The sequence below is a fragment of the Coenobita brevimanus genome, chromosome 58 (assembly GCF_032717465.1).
Source record: "Coenobita brevimanus isolate Jiangsu-jjx chromosome 58, ASM3271746v2, whole genome shotgun sequence".
Lineage (NCBI taxonomy): Eukaryota > Metazoa > Arthropoda > Malacostraca > Decapoda > Coenobitidae > Coenobita > Coenobita brevimanus.
Window position 1 is genome coordinate 11855974 of NC_137011.1, and position 19892 is coordinate 11875865.

The window sequence follows — 19892 nt, forward strand, 5'->3', positions numbered from 1 at the left end:
GATACGACGGTCCATATGACAATGAAATTTACTCCTACATACAGCTTTCCTACCAAGATTTACCTACAGAGTCACGACACACCTGTCACACCAAAAACTGATATATATATATATATATATATATATATATATATATATATATATATATATATATATATATATATATTGTTATGCTGGTGTTTTTAAGGCGACTTATCCTAAAAACACTAGCGACTGAAGCGGGGTCCTCTTTCTGGACCGGAAGTAAAGCACCCACAAAGGAACAGGACATAAAAACCAGGCAGTACACCTTAACACATCTATTGCCTTAATTCTAACCGTTACAATACAACACAGAGTGATATTTGAGATACAGGGGGACAGGGACACAGAGTTAACCTTCAGCACCACAAGATACAGTCACACTTAGTACACAATACAATGCTCATACAGGGATGTCTTGAATTATATATGTTATTGTCCATATGTCACTTTTAGGCAGGATATATACTGAACTGATCACAAAGGGGATAAACAAGATTGGAAGTCTGTAGGGGAAATACTACTATAAATAAGACAGGGTGCGGATCGCGACACTTGACACAGTCACCTAGGCGCGGCGACACTTACACACAGGCTTTTAATCGCCTGTGCACCCTAGTCCCATTCGTTCACAGAAAGTTCTTTTATCGGGGGGGACTTGTATATTTACTCTAAGGTTCATTTTCTGTCCTGCCGGGCACTGAGTTGTTTTGGACTAATGGTAACTGTTGCTGGTTTCGCACTGGTCTTCACTTAGTCACTGTTCACTGTTATTTCCCCTGATTTGTTCTCGGCACAAGGGGCGTCACTATTTACCTGTATCTCCTGGGTAATGTTCACTCCGTGACAAGGGCGTGAGGGTAGAGCCCTAGGGGGACCCGGCCTGCAGAGGGCAAGGGATTACCCGCAGGGGAGTCACTGCCCGGATCACACTCGTCGGTGGGGTGCAGGGAGGCCCTTCCATCTGGGGGCCTCGACCTGAGAGGTGGCCCTCGAGTTGGGGCCTCGTCGGTGGGGTGCAGGGAGGCCCTCCTGTCTGGGGGCCTCGACCTGAGAGGTGGCCCTCGGGACTGGGGCCGAACAGCTGGAGCAGTCGGGCCTGTCGTCTCTGGCTCCGGGGAGTGAGGGAGCCTGGATCGCCTTCGTCGGGAGTCGGTGGGTCTGGCCTAGGGGTCCTGGGACTGCTGGCGCCTAGGGGGAGAGGCGCCGACAGGGCTGGGCTGCGGCAGTGTCTCCGTCGGGACTTGGGCAGGAACAAGGATCTCCCAGGCGTGGGAGGTAGGTCCGATATCGGGCCTTGCCACCACTCTAGCGACACCTCCGGGGCTATATTCCCGGGTGGTGACGAAGGGCTCCCACAGGGGGAAGAGGCTGGAGAAGGACTCACGTAGCCCGTGTCCTCTCCGGTACGTCCTGAGGCCGGAGCCTTGGGTCGCCTTACCCTGGTACATACGTTGGCTGTGGCCGTGAGCTCACCCGTCGTACAAGGAGCAACTGAAGGGCGTACGGGGCCGCTCCTTCCCCGCCACATATAGGGACCGTCGGCGCGGTGTTGCTCCTGTAGGAGAAAACAGCAGGAGAGGGATGCACTGGGGCAACTCTCTCTCCGGGGTGTACTAAGGCCGGAGCCTTGGGTCGCCTTACCCTGGTACACTTTATTAGGCCAAAGCCTTGGGCCTCCTGCCCTTGGGCCTCCTGCCCTAGAGGGTGTATCAATTGCCGTCAATACGGTGTTACTTGGGACTGAATCTAGTTCAGTCCCACCCCTTTTCTGACGATGGTTGTCCCGCCCGCAAGGTAGTTGCCTTTCCCCGGTCACCTGGTGTTGGGGCAGTTGTGGGGAACAGGGGCTCAGGACCGTAGTGTCCTGGTGACCCTCTTGATCGGGGTCACTAACCCCCCCGTTGTATCCTCCTGGGGTGGTGATGCGGTGGCGGCCCGGTGGTGAGGTGGGAGGTCCGGCGGCGGGCATTATATATATATATATATATATATATATATATATATATATATTTATATATATATATATATATATATATATATATATATTATTATCATTATTATTATTATTACGAGATGGGAGCAGGCAATACAAAGATAACAATCTGATTGCGTAAAAACTGAGAAAAACAAAGTAAAAAGGGACCTGAACAAATGGTTAAGTGATGAAAAACAATTTAAACAATTAACTCCAACCTTGCAACACAGGTCCTAAAGTAAATAAAATTAGCTGACGTTAGCAAGGGCAAAGTAAACACAATGAAAAGTACCTAATATAATACAAGCTAATAATATTTACAATATTTACAATGACATAATGAAAACACAAAAGAATGAGAAAAACAAGTAACCTGATAATACCCTGAATTATCACACTAAAGTCTGGGAACAAACTTTCCAAACAAAAGAAATAAAATCATACAAAAAGAGATAACTGCACTTGATTGCCAATAATAATAATAATAATAATAATAATAATACAGTAATACTTGTGATTGGATGCTGAAACGAAGTGAAAAAGCTGTTCAGAAATATATACGATACACAAAACACTGCTTCTCCTCCCTCTCTGATCTCCACTCAAACACACCCTCTCCCGACGCCAACCCATAAAAATTGTCACCATCCAAAATCCTCTGCTTTATATATGCTTCGGTCGCATGCACACAACAGGGAGCTGGGGCCAGATGAGAAACATACAGAAAAAGGCTAAGCAATTTAGTCTCTTCCCCGTACTGCAAATGTTACAAATATCGCTGGTAAGTACAAATCTTTATGTCGCCAGTCCAAGCTCCACAGCAAGTCACTGATATTAAAAGCAATTTTAGTCACACCCACATTGAGAGAGCAAACAAAATTAACTAAGACTTTATAAATGTGTAAGCAACGAATCAGACAAAAACAAGTATACACACACACCCTGGTAACACGCTCGCATTACATATAGCCTACATGTACAACATACGCAAAAAATATACGGTATTCTTACACACGTAACACGTCCACACCTAAGAAAGAATTTTCCTTTAGGAAAACTCGTTCTTAAGAACGTGACAAACAATCAACGATGACACTGTCGACACCCTTAATATGTCTAACTTCCAAGTGAAAATGCTGAAGGAACAAACTCCAACGCATCAATCACTGAGTCTTCACCTTCAAATTATTCAGAAATTTGAGTGGGTGATGATCTGTATATACAATGACAGTAGGTTCAAATGCAGGGACAAACAGAGAAGTGCTATAGGGCGAGGATCAGGGCTAATAGTTCCTTTTCGATAACAGAATAATTACCCTGAGAAACAGACAACTTCTTCCTGAAATAACAAACAGGATGCTCTACACCATGATCGTCGTCCTCCATTAACACAGCTCCTGCACCCACATTACTAGCATCTACAGCAAGTTTACAGAAAACGTGTTATTATAGTTTGGTGCAGCCATAAACTATTCTGACACTCATCACTCCAGACGTATTTTCTATCTTTCTTAAGCAATTCAGTGAGACAGGCCACTATTGTTGCAAAGTCCTTCAAAAAACGATGGTAGTAAGCAATACTGCCATGGAATCTCCGAAGCATGCGTCTGTTTTGTGGTGCCTGAAAATTCTTTATTGTCTCCTCCTTAGAATCAGGGGGGCATACACAACCATGACCAACCACATAACCAAGGTATTAAACTTGTGCACAAACAAACTCACACTTCGTTAATTTCACTACAAGGTGAGCCTTGGAAAGCCTGGACAGCAAAACACCTAGTTCTCTTAAGTGGCTTTCCCAATCATCAGTATAGACTACTACATCATCCAAGTATACCACACAATGCTTCATACCACTGACAACCATGTTCATTAATCGCTGGAATGTTGCCGGGGCATTTTTCATACCATACGGCATCACATTACACTGATGTGGTTGTCCGTCTACCACAAAACACAAGACTTCCTTAGCCTGTTTGGCCATAAGTCTTTCTGGAGATCTTACTTGGTGATATAACTAGATGAGCTGATGCGATCGATGCAGTCCTCAAGCCGGGACAATGGGTACATATCAGTCTTGGTTAGCACGTTCACCAGTCTGTAGTCTATGCAATATCTTGTGGTGCCATCTGGTTTAGGCTGCAAAGTCGCGGGGAAACTCCAGGGACTAACATAGGGGGTTATAAGCCCATGGTCCAACATATAATTGAGCTCCTGACGCAGCACGCCAACATGCTGAGGACAGACTTGATAATGGGGCAACTTCACAGGAATGGCATCACCTACAGCCACGTCATGCTGAATCCAATCGGTCTTCCCAGGGGTACTGCTGAATACTTCCTTGTAAGTTGACAAAAGGGCAACCAACTGAGATGATTGGTCCCGAGGTAGATTGTGCTAACATGGAGATGAGAGACTCCGCCTTATCATTCTTCACCCATCTACAGTCTAGAAACTCACACTCCACCTCAAATAAGCCGCTATCAACACCCTCCTCAGCAGCAGCAGCAGCAGTGGAGACAAGGTGTACGGGAGCCAGAGAATCTGGTGCACGATGGTACGGCTTCAGCATGTTCACATGGCACAGTTGGTGCTGCTTCTTTCTGTCAGGGGTCTCCACCAGGTAGTCAATGTCTCCAATATGCTGCACTACAGGGTAAGGACCACTAAACTTAGCGGCCAGTGGCTGACCTTGCAGTGGCAGCAACATCAAAACCTCATCGCCGACCTTAAACTCCCTCAGCCTGGCCTATCGGTCATACCACACCTTCATGTTTTCTTGTGTCTGCTTGAGATTTTCCCTGGCAAGCTCCAGAGTCTCACTCATACAGGTCTTGAAGTCCTGCACATAACAGAGTAAACTCTTGCTCTCGGCGAGGTTACTGCTCCAAGTCTCCTTAAATCGGGCTCAGAGGACCCCGGTCTCAATGGACAAACACGAGCTCGTTAGGAGAGAAACCCAAACTTTCCTGGGGGACTTTCCTCATAGCGAACAGGAGGAACGACACGCCATGGTCCCAGTCCTTAGAGTGCTCCAGACAGTACTTGTGGAGCATATTCTTGAGAGTCTAGTGGTAACGCTCCAAGGCACCTTGCGTCTATGGATGGTAGGCACTGCTCTCGATGTGTGTGATGCCAAGTTGAGCTAATGACTGCTGGAAGATGCTGGAAAGGAAATTAGACCCTCTATCTGACTGAATCTCACGGGGCAAACCGAAGTTTGTAAAGAAATCTAGCAAAACTCTAACTAGTGCCTTATCCTTAACTGAATGTACAGGTATTGCCTCAGGGTACCTCAAGGAGGGGTCAATGATAGTGAGCAAATATGAGTTACCACTAGAAGTTGGGGGCAATGGTCCCACCATATCAATAATTAACCTGGAAAAAGGGGGATCAATGGCAGGAATGGGGACAAGAGGGGCCTTAGGGACAGACTGATACGGCCTACCCACTACTTGACAGGTATGACAGTGTTTGACAAACTTAGCCACATCCACTGCCATGCGTGGCCAGTAGAATTCTGCACGCAGCCTCTCCATGGTCTTCCTTACACCCATATGACCTGCAAATGGAGTAGAATGGGCCAGTTGAATTGACTCCTGCCTGCACTCATTAGGTACTATGATCTGATGATAGTCCCACATCCCATCATCTACATTCACATGCGGATGTCTCCACCGTCTCCACAAAATCTCATCTTGCACATAAAAACATCCACCCTTCTCCTTCTCAAAATCATCCACTGTACACGACTTCAACCTCTGAATCTCCTGGTTTCCAGACTGCAACTCCTTTAACTTCTCAATGCTTACCTGCTCCAATGCAACAGGTGGATTATCTTCCAAAGAACCCATAAACGTATCTGCCAAAGATATCTCATCGTCTTATTGTTTCATGTCCTCGGACGTAGAACTAACTGTTGCCTCTGGTACGGTAACGCTTGGCACACTACAAGCAACCTTCTCCTGTCGACTCCTCTCTGCACGTGACATGGACCTAGTCACTGCACAAACTGGGAATACTTCTGCATCATTGGGATCAACCTCCAGAGGAACTTCGGGCACTGGCACCTCTGACAAAACTGGAGTGGTAATCTCCTCGCCCCTCACTATGTCATTGCCAAGTATCAAGTCAACACCACTCTCTGGTAAATATTCTACAACACCCCAGTCGTGCCGGTCCATCAAACAACTGACATTTAACCTCACAAGAAACTAGCGGCACAGTCTTTGCACCTCAGAACAAACTCTTCTCCAGCAACATCAGAAACTTCATTATTAGGCCTTACCCACAAGGAAATTGAAAAACCAGTGTCACAAAGAATGCGTACCGGATGCTGCACACCATTCACCTTCATCAAACCAGAATACAGGTATGGGGCATACGAAGAAGCAGGGACAACACTGCTCGTCACCGCCTGTACCACACCTCCTGAAATACTGGGCTCCGACACAACTGTGGCCTCTTTCTTCCCACCTTCCGGAACAACATCAACCCTAGAAGGGGGTAAAACTTCAGACTTTCCCTGACTAACAACTGGGGAACCAACTGAAGGGGTAACCACGGGAGCTCCACGAGAAACAAAGCTCACTGGCTTCACAACACCTGACTTTCGCCAACATCTATCTCCAGTGTGACTGGCTTCTTGCAATATGAACCAGTAAATGGGCAGCGTGTAGGTTTTGGGGAAATGTGAGGTGTATCAGGTTTGGGTGTGGGGTAATGCGTGGAGTTGGGCTTCTGAGATGGTTGTTTGGGGAGCTGAGAGGGGTAACTTCTGAGGAACACTCCAAGGAACTTCCTTACCCTTATTCAAATTCTTAAACAATAAATAATCATCTACATAAACTGCAGCTTCAACAGCGTTTTTAACTTTCTTATCAGCAAGGTAAGTTCTTAAATATGTATCAATCTTATCAAGGAAGTTCTCGAGGATAACAAGTTTCTTAAGCTTAACATAAGATTCTGAGACATCCTCACTTCACATCCATTGATTAAATGCATCAGTCATCTGCCTACTGAAATCTACAAAAGTGTCATGAGGGCACTTCCTGCAATTCCTAAATTTCTGTGTGTAAGCTTCAGGTCTCAACTCGTATGCATTCTTACTGACGCCCCAGTAAAAAAAAAAAAAAATGAATGAGAAGAAATAAAAACAAAAACATATATGTCTAAAAGAAACTTACCTTCAGATACGAAGAAGAAAAACCGATCAAGGATACCAATGCAAGTTCCTGAAGACTTGATGAAGAAAGCTCAGACGAAAAAGGTTGTGTCCGTTTGGTGTGAATGGAGGTTTTTGGTACCTCATAATCCTGTGATGCTTGGTGGCTAAGACTGTCATAGGCCCTCAATGCTTTACCTTTGATTACTATCTGAACAAAAGATGACCAGCTGTCTCTGGGCCACTTGTTACCTGTAGCAGTCTTCTCAAATCGGTCAGAGAACTCCAGGATTAAGCACTCATAGAATAGGGGAACTAATTTAGTGGGTTTAACTGCTCTAAATTCTGAAAAAAGAATGGGGAAAATTGGTTGGGGCACTTGGGCAATTCATAAGCATTTCATAGTTAAGCTTCATCTGCTCCAGTTTTATTTTCTCCTCCTGTAGTTTAAACTCTAACGTCCTATTCTCCTCCTTCTTCTCCCTCTGAAGCTGTAGTTGAAGCTGTAACATCCTATACTCATGATCTCGCTTAGCCTACTCTGTACCAATAGATTCTTTCTGCTGGATGACAGTGACCTCAACTAAACAATCATGGGATGAATGAACTGATCTAGAAACTGATTCAAGGTCTGGTATGAATCCAGTGAATTTGTATGGGTCTGTGCCAAACAGTCGGTGGCATATTAAGTTACTTAACGGGAAGACGTTACCTGACTCACTCTGAATATCAAGAGCTTGGGCAACTAAGGCTAACTCCTGCCGCTGCAACCCCCTAACCTTATCCTCCGTTGCTCGTGAGTTGATAAAGCCAACTTCATTTTGCTGGCTCACGATATGTACGGGTGCCACGGTAACATCACTAGCTCTAACCTCCATAATGACACACTACCCCAGTGACACAATAATAATCAAAATATCAGGGTATTATCCTGGCGAGGAAAAACCAAATGATATGTTACGAGATGGGAGTAGACAACACAAATATAACAATCTGACTGCGTAAAAACTGAGAAAAACAAAGTAAAAACGGAACTGAACAAATGGTTAAGTGATGAAAAACAATAAACAACAATTAACTCCAACCTCGCAACACAGGTCCGAAAGTAAATAAAATTAGCTGACGTTAGCAAGGGCAAAGTAAGCACAATGAAAAGTACATAATATAATACAAGCTAATAATATTTACAATATTTACAATGACATAATGAAAACACAAAAGAATGAGAAAAACAAATAACCTAATAATACCCTGAATAATCACACAAAAGTCTAGGAACAAACTTCCCAAACAAAAGAAATAAAATCATACAAAAAGAGATAACTAAACTGCACTCAATTGCCAATAATAATAATAATACAGTAATACTTGTGACTGGATGCTAAAACGAAGTGAAAAAGATGTTCAGAATTATATACAATAAACAAAACACTGCTTTTCCTCCCTCTATGATCTCCACTCAAATTCACCCTCTCCCGACGCCGACCCACAAAAACTGTCACCATCCAAAATCCTCCGCCTTATATACGCTCCGGTTGCGTGCACGCAACAACGCGCAGTTGGGGCCAGACGAGAAACACACAGAAAAGCGTTAAGCAATTTAGTCACTCCCCCGTACCGTAAACCTTACAAATATCGCTGAACACAAATCTTTATGTCGCCAGTCCAAGCTCCACAGCAAGTCACTGATATTGCAATTGTAGTCACACCCGCATCGAGAGAGCAAACAAAATTAACTATAACTTTATAAATGTTTAAGCAACGAATCAGGCAAAAACAAGTACACACACACACCCTAGTAACACGCACGTATTATATATAGTCTACATGTACAACATACACAAAAAATATCCTGTATTCTTACACACGTAACAATATCTATCTATCTATCTATCTATCTACCTACCTATCTATCTATCTATAATATATATATATATATATATATATATATATATATATATATATATATATATATATATATATATATATATATATATATATATATATATATGATATACTATACCAGTAGCCGTGTGTGTGTGTGTGTGTGTGTGTATGTGTGTGTGTATTTTGGGCAGCCGAAACTACACATTCAAATCGCACCAAAATTGGCACAAAAATCGCATAAAATTTGCTGATATGAAAAAACTTGGTCCCATCATAATTGAAAAACTTTTATTATATTTAATGAGTGATCAAAGTTTGACCAAAAAATGCAGCTTCCGGCGAGAGTGAGTGAAATTAAGGTTGCGTTCACCGTAGAGTTTTTGATGGCTTTCTCGATTAATTATTTTTTATTAGGGTTCAGAGCAATTAAAGTTTGGTTCGGAAAACAGTTCATTCGGAACTGGGACTTTTAGAAATCGAGTCTACTCAAGCCACATTCCACGACCCTATACTTTATAGACGATCAGAGCCGCCAAATTGAGCGTTTTTACTGTGCGTTTCCTGCACTGTTGCCTTGGTGGTGGTTAGACTAGAACAGCACAGAAACATGTGTTCTGGTGTCAACATCTTTTTCCATAGAAGTTGTAGTATCACACATTTTACATAATAATTTTTAAAGCTGTTTAGTCATAATTAACAGTTGTAATGAAGTGTGAATGATGAACAACCAAATATCATTTCGCTGTTAGCTGTGTATAGGGAAGAAGGTGGATGGCAAACCACAAGTGCCACCCTGTTTCAGTTATAAAATGAAAGTTAGGAAAAGTGAAAAGATATCTGAATTGTGCGTAAGTGTAAAGTCCTAGGGAACCATTTATTATGTTGGTATATGTGAATGTACTTAATACCATTCTATAGAGGTGTATAATGTGCTAGTAGAGTTGTCATTTATCTCTACTTTTTGCATAAGCCCAGAGTATATGTAAATGCTTGGCACCTCACTTTTAGCTGACCTCAGCTCCGTGCCCAACTCGGCACGGTGAGCGTACAGCGTCAGAAGAAGTCATATAGTTATCAAGGGAGGTGATATCGCTCTTACATATCTCTCGAGTCTCAGTTGTATTTATTCTGTGCCCAATAAAGAGAGATTTAATCTGCTCATTTCTGTCACCTTATGCTACCACTTAATATAACTGACCAGCTTCCACCTTCTTGTGGCAGAGGACCTTTGGTGGAAAGTGTCGGGCAGTGACGGCGAGTGGCTGACGTGTACTACAGACAGTGTCGTCGATTTCCAACACGGTGGTCTAGTTATACTACAACAGCAGAACACATAATATGTAGTCAGCTGTGCTATTCCATATAACGACTACACAAATTGGTGGATCCGGTGGAATTAGCAGCTAAACTGACCCATAAGTTTGGTGCTAGCGGTGGCACGATATTTGGTGCTAGCGGTGGCACGATACATAAATTTGGTGCTCAGTGCTGGGAAACGATACAAGTGCTAAAGGGATTTATGCTGTGAACCAGTAACCCTTGCAATCGCTCGTTCCTGAAGGGTGAAACAGCAAATCTTACTCTACTGTTGTAAGGGGACTAATTACCAGTGAGTTAAGTGGAGCAGATAAACTGGAGTGGTGAATATTAATTCCTCCCATTATTCTGCCAGTGCGAGATTCCTATCTTAAGCAAAAAATGGCAGTTATCTCGCCCTGTGGTGTGCGAGATATCTCCATCTTCAAACGCAAACTGGCAAGAATCTCGCTCTCGTGTGTGAGAGGCGACATAAGGAGAGATCAAGCCAGTGTGGTGAGGAGTGGGTCAACCAGCGACTTCTAGCAACTCCAGAGGCGCGGACGGCTGAGGCAAGCCGAGGGGAAGCGAGAGTGGGCTGCGTGGTGCGTCGTGTTGCGTCACCTCCTGGCGTTTTGCAAGGCGAACCAGTCACTTGCTAACTCCCACAGCGAGCGGGCTGCCGTGTATGGTTGGAGGAGTCTGGTGGAGTGTGGAACGTGGAATGTGGAACATCATCCTGGACTTTCATATCTAGGTAGTATCCATGCATTAGTAAGTCACACACATACACACACTTGAATCAACATACGTTAGTTAATGTGTGGAAATAAAGATTTCTCAGAATTCCCTTGAAATAAACATACTTTCTGTGTATTTTATATGTGTCCCGTTCTCTGTCACTTACCGTAACTATCCTTTTTTTTTTTTATGTCATTTTATCCTCCTGTAACTGGGAGGGGAATATTACTGACAAGGTTGGATGGATACAGTGAAAAAGTGGGGACGTAGAATTAGGGGAAATAGAGATCAGCCAACCCCACTAGACTCAGAATTTTATGAGTGGGTTGAAACATCAAATAAAAGTGCTCAGACATAGAAAATGAGTGAAGGACATATTGAGGATCAAGGTGATGAGGATATTTCTGAAAGACTGGATGAGGATTTGAACGCTTTGCATTTGCGTTCTGGTCATACTTATTCAACAGTCCCAGAGCAATCAGATAGATCCAAAATGGCCACTAGTCTTGCTAATGAGGGTATTCCTAGTGAGGAGACTGTGGAAGTTGAGACTACAACAGTACCTTTGGTCACTCAGGATATGCAAAATCCAGTCATTACTGATAGTACTACAACCACTCACATACCTGTTTATACTTCAGATGTTTTGAGTACACCACAAGGTTTTGGACAGAATTTATTTTCTGTTCCTTATTCAAATGCATGGGGTATAAACACAGATGGTATTGGCATGCGAACCCAGAATCCTAATCAATGGGGCATGAATACTAATATTGGCATGCAAACTCAGGGCCCTTATCCTGGGGCATGACTAACAATGTGGGTGTGCAAAGTCAGACTAACCTTCCTCCTTTGTGGCAGATACCTGTGCCATACATGGGCATTGTCCTCATGAAATGGACTATTGCCCTTTGTCATTGAAAAGAGGAAGAAACTAGGGAACCAAGCTAGTTCGGGGGAAGGTCAGGGCTGCACGCAAAAGTAATTAAAATAGTACAATCCACCGATGCGTGTGTGGCAGCTATTTTAACTAAGGCGGACTTATTATCTATTCCTTGGATCATAAGGAAAGGTCAAGTGTCCCTGATCGTAGATACAGGGGCATGTACAAACATTATTTCTAGTAAAGCGCTGGAAAGACTTAAAAGTGAAATGCCTCTAACAAACTGGACATTATCAGCACCTGATGTAATGTTGACAGGTGTGACAGGGAATAGAATGAATGTCATAAAAGACCTTGTAGTAACTTGTAGAGAAGTTTTGTTGTTTAATTGTCACTCTCGATTTCTTGTAGTAGGAATTAAAGATGAATACAGTGAGTTGATCTTAATTTATTATCTTCAGAGAAAATCTAAGTTGAGCAGGGTATGTCTTACAGAGACAATATAATAAGTAAGTCTAGTTGGGCTCCTCTTTCTTGTTCACTCTCTCCACTACCTGTCGGTTCTATGGCCTGTCTCCTTCTGAGCTCTGCTTCCTAAATTCTGGTGAAACAGGGGTCGTGTCACGTGTGTTACACTGTGGTTGGAAAGTTCCAGAAATCTGTGTGTGAGTATGTGTGCATGGTCACTAGGCTTTGTTCGTATGCTATCTCGCTGACACACTACCTACATCATCCCCTGACTTGCTACTTCCTGTGTATGGTCAATATTTCCTCAGTTAACTTGCAAGATCATTTCCCTTTCCCAGGCTTGCGTGGAGCTCCGTATATCTATCTATTTATCTATCTATCTATTATGATTTGTAATTATAATATGGATTCATAACATTGCTTGGCCACGCTGCTGAAGGTCCTCCGACAGCAGTTATCATTGACATACGCTAATCTATTAATACATAATATGGATTATAATATTGTATACATATAATATTCATAGTAAATTGCAATGATCCAGTAATATTACATTGTAAACAAGTTGTATACATATTTGAATAAATGCACTAAAGGTAAACTATTTAACTGTAATACAGAATGTACATGTGTTATTGTAGTGAAATGCATACATGCAAGAAAAAAAAAATAGTTTAAAATTAAGATTATGGTAAGAGTTATTAATATTTCATTTAAAGATAATGGTACTGGTATGCCATACTTCTATATCATGGGTCATTCTTCTTTGTATTTTTTTTATATATAATTAATACTATATACAAAATATGTACACTTCATTCAGGGGGTTAACTTGGATGTTAACTCCCCCCCCCCATTAAATACTGACTCCAAATTTGCAATTCTTGCATGCATTCTGTGCATTGCGAACAGCAGTACTGCAAATACAATGCAGAAGATTATAAATACAGTAGGTGCTGGGCTATACACATAATATGGGTTGAACATACTCAAACTCAAATCTTCCCAGGGCTTCATTGTTTCATTGATCAGTTGCATAGTTTCAAACTTAGGTGAAGTCAACTTAATACTTGTGCTCATGTTTAAGTCCATATCAGGCAGTGGGTGGAAATATTTGTGTGTATGATTGAGAATGGCGTAGTGATTGATGGTGGATAAAGTAGACATGGCTGGTGTAAATACCGCACAGTAGTCTGGTGCTATGTATAATCCTGATGCTGATGTATGAGATGGTGGTATATCTGGACAGACTATGTAAACTGATGTGTTATGAGTGAAATTAAAAAACTGTGAGTGTTCGATGCGTTGATGGTGTACAAGTTTATCTGGAGCAAAAGTGAAGTTGCAATGATTATGAATATTATCATTTCTGATGATAGCCATTTCACAAGGGACTGTATCAGTAGGCTGAAACGTGATAATGTACGCAGGACAAAGATGAACAGCATGTAAGGATGTGCGGCACTTTCGTTCAATCGTTGATTCACTTGCGAAAGTGACAGTGTTCCGTCTCTTGGAGACCATGATGAGTTCGGTGTCTGTGTTGATGTTGAAGATGACCAAAGTGTTCTTATTTTTAGAGGGGAAGGGGTGTATTTGGTATACTGTGAACAGGTCTTCAGTTATGAATGGTACATGAACTACTACTGATGTTGGTGTTAGTGTTGCTTCTAAATATGGATAATATTGCATGAATTCCCTACTTCGGAACAAAAGCTTCAATTTATGTTTATGTATGCCTTGACTAATTATCTGACATAGCTCATGAACTGGGAGTAAGTCAATTGTGATCTTGCCATCACCAGCATTCGAAATTCCTTGCATAAGGGCCCTGTAACGATCTCTATTGTTGTCTAATTGTAGTAGAATCGTGTCAATATGTTCTGTGATGATGGAGAAGTGTTGGAAAAGTGTTATGTTACGTTCCATTTCATTTATTTTATCTACACTTTCGAGAGCAATGTTTTCTGCCTTTTTCAGATTTTTTCACAATTGTCTGCATTGCTGAGTTCTGTCCTGTGATAAATTTATCTTGTTATGTTAGTACCTGAGCTATTTTATTAAATTTGTTGTTTATTTCTTTAAGGTCATCCTCTGTAGCCAATCCAAAGATGTTCCCACGCAGGTCGAACAAACCGCGCTTTTGGCGAGTACGTGTGATGTTGTTCCTGTCGCTCAGTACCTCCGTTCCATAAGATGGGAGATCTTGGATCATGATGAGCATAGTTGACTTTGCCTGTTCTATTTTCCACTTCGCTAACTTCACTATTTCATTCACTTCCTTTGTGCTATGTGCTTGTGAAACATAGCTTCCTATCATGAAGTTCAGGGTTCGCATAGGCTTCGCGAGATTTTCTAGATAAGAAGGTAATTCATACAAGTAATCCAGACTTATTTCAGTACTCATGACGTCTTTTACGATTGAAGTCGTGGCCGTTGGAGCTATGAGGCATCCTTGTCGTACTATGTGTTGGGGGTTTAAGTGAGCATATCCTCTTGCCATGTAGAGGAGAATCCATAGCACAAGTCCCTTCATCGTTACCTACCGAAAAAAAAAAAAAATCTATTAATTTCCTAATAGGGTCATGCTGTGGTCGATGATAGTGATGATGTGCATTACGGTTGATTGTTATTTCATTTATAGAAGTTTAAATCGATATTTAATTCTAGTAAATGATGTACTGTAGATTTTATTGGAACAGTTGCACCTATGTTTGATTGTTTGATATATGACCTTAATTTCTTTTTGTAATCATTGTTGTTTTCTTGCTTGGTTTCTTGAGGTACGTTCGCCTGTTCGGTTGTATCCGATGCTGAATAATTATTGGATAGTTCCCTTGAAACTCGTTTTAAATGGTCAATATGAACTTGTTTCTCTTCGCCAGTTGACAATGACTTAATTAAAACTTTGTTTGCTTTTATGTTAATTACTCTGTATGGGCCCTCAAATTTTGGGAATAATTTATTGTCTCTCGTATGAATGATACCATAAACAATGTCTCCTAAGCTGATAGGTGAATCTCTTGCCTTCTTGTTAAATGCCTCCGTCATTTCTTCCTTGGACATCGTTAATTGTTTTTTGACTCTTTTTTGTATGTCCTGGAATTCACGTAAACGGAGTTTAGAGTAATCATCATAATTGTATATGGGCAGACTGTCACCTTCTAGGAGCTCATACGGTAGTTTTTTATCTGTCCCATATATAATGAAATGTGGTGTGTCACCTATGGATTTATTTATAGATCCATTAATTGAGGCTTCTACTCTGGGAATCCAATCATCCCAGCTTGCATAATTTTCACTGAGAATATGTCGTAGCACATCTAATACTTTTTTGTTTTGTCTCTCTACTAACCCATTCGATGCTGGGTGATAGGCTAAAACGTTAACCTTTTTGATGATGTATTGTTTACATATTTCTTGTAAGATCTCAGAATTAAATTCTCCTCCATTATCACTTATTAATACCTTTGGGGTAGTAAAGCGACATATTACATTATTTGTTATTGCCTTTGCTACTGTCTCTGCTGTCTTATCTTTAATTGGAGCTAAAATGACATAATGGGAAAAATAATCCGTTGCTACGAATAGGTATAGGTTATTATTGTATGATAATGGCATCTTGAGTAAATCAACAGCGACAACGTCCCATGGTTGATGTGGTACAGGGTAATTACCCATCGGTGCAGGTGTGATTGGGTATCCTTTGTGTTTTGCACATGATTCTCATCTGTCTATATGATTGTTTATATCTTTTCGTAATGAAGGCCAGTAATATAACAGCTGGACTTGTTTGAATGTCTTATCCTTTCCAGGATGTCCTGCATGTGGGCTATCGTGTATCGTTCGTAATACTTGGGGTATCATGTCATTAGGTACTACCAACTGGTTAGTATTTCTTTGGCGTTTTGGTTGTTTAGAGTTAATCTTGTATAATGTATTATTGACCATTGTGAATTGTTCGAGTGGTACATGCAGTTTGGGTAATTGTATGTCATCTCCACTTTCTAACTTGTATATAACTGTAGACCATATTGGGTCAAGTCTTTGTGCCTTTGCGATATCATCGTGGTTTGGGATATTTCCTTTGAGATCTAATGCTGCGACCTGAATTGTGTTCGGGTCCCTAGATAATGCGTCAGCTACTATGTTCATTTTACCTTGTATATAATGAATTTGTACATTGTAGTTTTCAACTGTACTTTTCCATCTTGCTCTCCTCCCAGAAAGGAGTTTTTCTTTAAACATACCCACTAGTGGTTTATGGTCGGTGAATAAGTGGATTTCGTAACCATATACCAAATCTCGAAACTTTTATAATGCAAAAACCTCTGCAAGTGCCTCTAAGTCTGTAGTGCAATAATCTTTCTCTGCACCTTTTGTTTGTCTGCTGGCAAATGCAATTGGTTGATTCTTTCCTCTTTTATCTTCCTGCATCAGTACAGCCCCTAATCCTTTAACTGATGCATCTGTACAAATAAGAAATGATTTTGTGTAATCCGGATATGCTAAACAAGGCGCATTTGTTAGTTTAATTTGTAGATTGTTAAATGCCCTTTTTTGTTCTTCTTCCCATTGGAATATAGCATCTTTTTTGAGTAGTTGAAATAGAGGAAAGGCTATATGAGAGAATTGTGGTACGAATGACCTATAGTACCCAGCTAGACCTAAAAATTGTCTAACTTCGTCAGTCGTAGTGGGTTCAGGAAAATCTCTCACTGCCTGTATTTTGTCCTCAGTGGTGTGAATACCATTAGAACTTAATTTGTGGCCTAAGAAATTTATTTCCTTAAAGCAAAATTTGCATTTTGAAAGCTTAATTTTTAAACCAGCATCACTAAGCTTTTGTAAGAGTAAGTCTAATTTCCTGAGATGATTCGTAATATTCTTCGTTGCGATGATAATATCGTCAAGATAAACAAATATTCCTTGTCCTAAAACTCCGGACAATACGTAATTCATAAGACGCTGGAATGTGCCTGGGGCTGTCCTCAGTCCCATCGGCATCCTTGTATATTGGTAATGGCCTCTGTTTGTGGAATAGGCAGTGTATTTACGTGACTCCTCTGAAACCGGTATCTGATAATAGCCGCTTAGGAGATCGATGGTTGAGAATATTATTCTCAGGTCCAATATTCTGTAGAACTTCGCTTAGCAATGACATGGGAAATCGGTCTGGGATTGTGTGATTGTTTAGTTTACGGTAATCTACTACCGCACGCATTTCTCCATTTCGTTTGGGCACGAAGAATAATGGGGCATTCCACAGGGAGACTGAAGGCTCAATAATTCCAAGTTTTAACATTTCATCGACATACTGATTTGCAAGTGTACGTTGGGAGTGTGGGATGCGGTAAGCTGGTACGAAAATTGGTGGTGTTTCTGGGTGCACATTAATCTTGTGATTAATCAGGTTAGTACACCCTAACTGTTCTCCGGGTAATGCTACGGTGTCCCTGTGTGTTTCCAGCAGGGTTAACAAATCATTTTCTTCATCAAATTCACCTGAGTGAATTAAATTCTCTTTTATGCTTTCTCTATCCGTAGATTTTATCTCACTTGTCACTCCAGTTATAACTATTTCCATTACAGGGGCGGAACATTTTTCAATATTAACTATGCAAGTCCCCTTTTTCAACTGAACTTCCCCATTTATGTGATTAAATATGAATATCTGAGTTTGCCCTTCGTCGTTCATCTGACATAACGCGTTTTCTACTGACAATCCCTTTACTTTACATAATTCTTCTAAGACAAGAACAGTACTACTCCGTAATTTGCTGTTTATGGTAACTTTCATATAGGAATTAGGTGGTATAACTAAATCATTGATGAGATGGGCTGGAAAAACTGATAAATCAGTACTGTTATCTGGGTCACTAATTCTGGAGGCTGGGGCTGGTGGTGGGAGTGGATCTATACACTCATCTGTTTGTGTATGTTTGTTTAAGCCTTTAATATTACCAATTCTTTTTGGTTCTCTTTTACTAATCGGTGAGGGCTCTGATGGTATTTCCTCTATGAATTCATTGTCAAAGTCTATTCCATTCATTTGTGGGAGTATAGTTATGTTCTCTGTTCTCATGGATCTTAAGCCCAGTAACATATGAGCTTTAATTGCTAAGTTTTCAACGATATAGAAAAATGCAGAGAATGGTCTTGTAGTCTCTGTGAAACTGATATTAAACCTTATCATACCTTTCACTGTAATTTTTTTTCCATCTACCGTATATAAATCTAAATCAGCTTCTTCCAGAAAAATTACTTTCTTGTTATTTCTAAGAATTCTATTTATTTCTTCATGTGTTATTAAGTTCACTGGAGAGCCTGTATCTAAAAATAAGGAAACGTTTTGATCCTCACATACAGCTGGTATCAAGATACACTCATTTCCCAACATGCCTCCTATGTGAATTTTAGACTTGCTTTTCTTTACGTTTGTTCGTTTTTTGTCATGACTTGTTCTTCCCCCGATTTGAACATAGACACAATTTTTTCTACTGTTTTGCAGTCACTGGTCCAGTGCCCTTGGTATCTATGATGCCTACAGTAAGGACCAAATCCTTGTGTCTTTTGTCTATCCTCTTTTGCTTTGATAAAGCATTCATACCTTGTGTGTCCTAGTTTTGCACAATAATGACATAGACTGGACCTATCTCTTGACCGTGACCTACGAGGTGACTTCCCATAAGTAGTGTTGTTTATGGCGCGAGACCTGCTCGGGCTGCGCGAAAACTTATGAAACTGCCTGTAGCCTGGTGTTTGTGATCGAACCCTCGTCACGTTTGGTTGTTTGCTCTGCCTGCTTTCGGGTCGCGATCGATTTTGTTCTCTGTTTGGGGTCGGTGTAGATGTTTTCACAGCTGATAGCGTCTCAGGTACTCTCATTCTACTAGAATGTACGGGTGTGTCGACCATACCTGCTTTACTGCACTGCATCTCTACCTCGTTCATTAAGTCTAGTAAGCACATGCCTGGGGTGTACGCGATCGTCTCGGCGATCTTAAGGGTCCTATCAGGTAATTTACACAAGGCAGCTACATAACCAATGATGTCCACGACGAGGTCTGGGGACATCTTTCCATCATCTATTATCCAATTTGAGTTTTCCAAAGTAACTAACAATGTTCTTTTGATTGTGGAGACATCAGCAGTTATTTCACTGAGCACATGGTTTGTAGTGTGCTCCCTTACAAGATCTACAATCTTATGTAAATCTGGAATTATACCTGGCAAGAAGTTCATACCTCCAGAGAATTTCTTCAAAAATTCAGTTTTAAATTCATCATATGTCCTAGCCTTGAGGAGCTTGTCTGATCTCAATAAATTGCTTGCTGGACATCTTTCCTGCTTATGCAAGATGAAAAAATGGCAATTTTCTCTTGTTCATAGAGTATGTGGCGCTTGATGAACATTTGTTCACACTGACTGACCAATGAAATGACGTCAATGCG